Consider the following 3,508-nt stretch of genomic DNA (forward strand, 5'->3'; position numbering starts at 1 on the left):
CCAGTGATTGCGAACCTTTTTAGCTCCGCGTGTCAGCATTTTGAAAAACCTTAACTTAACTCTAGTGCCGTGTCACATATAGAAATTTTTTGATATTTGCAACCATAATAAAACAAAGACTTATATTTTTGATATTTATTTCATATATTTAAATGCCATTTAACAAAGAAAAATCAACCAAAAAAATGAGTTCGAGTGTCACCTCTGACACACGTGTCATAGGTTCACCAACACTGCCCTAGAATCATCTCTCTGTGGCCACTTCTGGACATTGCAGTCACCATGAGCCCAGCTCTGAGGGGACCAGAGACTGCAGATAGGCCAGAAGCCACTGCAGACTCAGGCCTATAGCTGAAGATTACAACTCTACAGCTAGAACTCCTATAAAGCACTTTATAAGACAATGTAAATACTTTGTAATCCTGTATGATTATTATGACTCCAGTTTCACAGATAAAGAAATTGAGGAACAATGACGCTATTTAAACTGTAAGTGGCAGAGTCCATATCTAAAGCCAGACACCTCAGGGACAGAGGGTGTGTGCTTCCCCTTCACCTGCACCACCTCCCATTTGAACTGAGGTGTAGATTGAACTTAATTAAAAATGACATTCTAGGAAATGATTTTCATGGTTTAGTTGATTGGAGATAATATGTCCATATGAAAATCGTAGGGAACATTATAAAATCTAGAAAAAAAATTAATATAATTGCTTAGGTCAGCAGAAACTGAAAGAGATCTCAGGATCATAATCAGTATGATTGACTTTAAAAGAAATTCTCTACTTTTTAAGACTGCAAGTCACCTAATTGAACAGAAAGGTGAACAGAATTGTATGCAATTCCCTGTATCAAACCACATAGTCATTTAGCATGTGACAGAATATCATCGAAAGATCACACCAAAGATGTCTAAAAAATCAACAAAGGATCTATAAATCATTATCATTCTAATGAACTATGTACACTACAACTTTTATCCCTTGATAAATAGTTCTAAAAGTTTAGTTCAGAGATTAAAAAGACATCTTTAATTTATGTATAGCTTGATTTATAAATTAACTTGTATTGCTATAATGCTTCTTCAGAATTGTTTTAAATGCCATCCCTGCATTCATTTACAAAAAGGATGTTTTGTAAATGTATATGAGAGTGAGCTAGCATATTTACGGGAATCTGAAGATAGTATTCAAGCACCACTACCTTGCACAAAACGGCCCTCCTAATCTGTAAGTCGCACAAACCATACCTTGTCTATGGCCGAGAGTAGAGCCATATCCTGAGAAAAAGAATATCTGGGTAAATGTTTAAAAACTATAATAGACGTAGTTCACCTTTTCTTCCTTTTTTTAAATGGGAGAGGGGTGCTCCCAGCATCCCTCCGTGGGAAATCTACTCTCCCTTATTTTATGTGATCCTGACAGAATGCATGAGGATGCTTTAAATTAAGAGAGGAAAAAAACAAAAAACCTGACAACCATCCTTGCATCATAAAACTGATAGCCAGCCTCGCATCATAAGACAACAATAGTAATTGTGAGACAACAATTTAACATAATCAGAAGCTAAAGAGAAAGCAATTCAAGGACATCAGGTCCCCTATTCTTCAAAGAGCTAAGCAACCTTTCCTGGAAGCAATCCCACCCAAGCAGACAACCATTCTGTCTCATGTGTCTCATTGGCTGGAAGTGAGCCACCAAGTATCCACATTGGGAAAGGAATTGTCTTTATGATGCAGATTCATGCAAACAGTCCTACATGCTAAAGCGTCCCTAATGAAGCTTCACCAGCCAAAAGTCAGAAAAGATACCACTTGGGCCTGAGTTCCACATTCACTAGAAAAACTCATAAAGGTAGATCATATGGAGGAAAGGGAGCCTTTTAACAGATTGATATATAATTATTTCCCTTTCTACCAAAAGACAGCAAATACTGTCAAATAAAGCAATCAGTTATCTTTCAACCCCAACAAAAATGTACACTAGCCATGCAAACAGGAAGCTGGATCCAAATTGAGAGCTAAATTTGCCATTCCATTATTGGTCTGTGCAACATACTGGCCACCAAGTTACAAGTGTGTTAAACCTTTAGAAGAAGCTGGTCAAATTGCCAAGTAAACACAATCTATTCAGAGCAGACAATTAGTGATACTACTGGTATCTGAGGGGTATTTTTTAAAATATATTTTTATTGATTTCAGAGAGGAAGGGAGAGAGAGAGATAAAAACATCGATTATGAGAGAGAATCATTGATTCCTCCTGCACGCCCCCTACTGGGGATCGAGCCTGCAACCTGGCATGTGCCGCTGAGTGGAATAAGACCAGGGACAAACCAGCTAGGGCTCCAGAGGGGTATTTTTAAAGACTCATGTGGTGGGCTTTCAATGAAACTTATTGATTCAGCAGCTCAAACATTTTTGCCAAAGACCCCTAGTGTCTCATCTTTCTGCCTGTTAGCTCTGCCTTGTATGGGGTTGGCTTCATCATCAGACTCCATATGGCGGACATGACCCATACATATTCAACAGCTCAAGTTTTACTCTTAGGACAAAATGTCTGCCTCAGTTTCAGGCCCCACATCCTTATCCTAAATGATCTATGGAGGGAAAAAAGGCAGTTTCAATAGCACATAACCAAGTCCTGGGATCTTTCATTATCCTGAAATAAGTAATTTCACTAAATTCAAATTAATAAGTGAACCAGGGGAAAGAATACACAGGTTGGCATGGGTCAATCATAGTCTATCTTTTGAACTGCGTGTGGGATCAGTCCCATCCCCAAACTACATGGAAAGGGGTATGTTCGGAGTACAGTCAGAGGGAAAAGGGGAGAGAAAAGCAATGGTTATTAGAGTGACACACAACAAATTCCCACTGTACCTGTCCTCCACACCTGAGTTCCTCTCTATATACAGGATTGATTCCAGCAAGCCTCCAGTTCCAGGGCTCTTTCAGAGCTACATTTTACAAAACCACGTGGCTCATTTTACTCATTCAACTTAAAAGACAAAATTCATAAAATGGTGACATATTTTATTCCACAAGTGCCCCAGAATCATAGTCACAGTACCTGTGGCGTCCTCCTGGGTTGGCTCAGTTGCAAGTTTTGTGGCTACAGCTCTCACTGATAAGACATCATGTCAAAGCAATGTCTGGATTCATGCTCACTGGGCTGTACCCATTGCTAATGGAGCTTGGGCATTAGTTGCTGGCATTAAACACAAAGCTGTGAGACAAAAAAAAACTGGCTAAGCAATGAGATGCCAGCCCAGATTGGCAGGTGGATCATTTTCACTCAATTTCCCTCTGTTGATGGATCAAAGTAAAGTACTCTGAGCACAGTGGTCAACCAGAAGAAAATTTCAAAACCTGCATCTGTCCATCCATCTCCCAGCTGTAGCCTGGAGACAGAGTAAAAGGCAGAGAGGGAATTCTCAGCTTTCAACAAAATATCAAGCAACAAGATGAAAAACGAGCAAACTATGATCTGCAGCCCAAATAGGACTTTA

The sequence above is a fragment of the Myotis davidii genome, unplaced genomic scaffold, assembly GCF_000327345.1.
Source record: "Myotis davidii unplaced genomic scaffold, ASM32734v1 scaffold89, whole genome shotgun sequence".
Lineage (NCBI taxonomy): Eukaryota > Metazoa > Chordata > Mammalia > Chiroptera > Vespertilionidae > Myotis > Myotis davidii.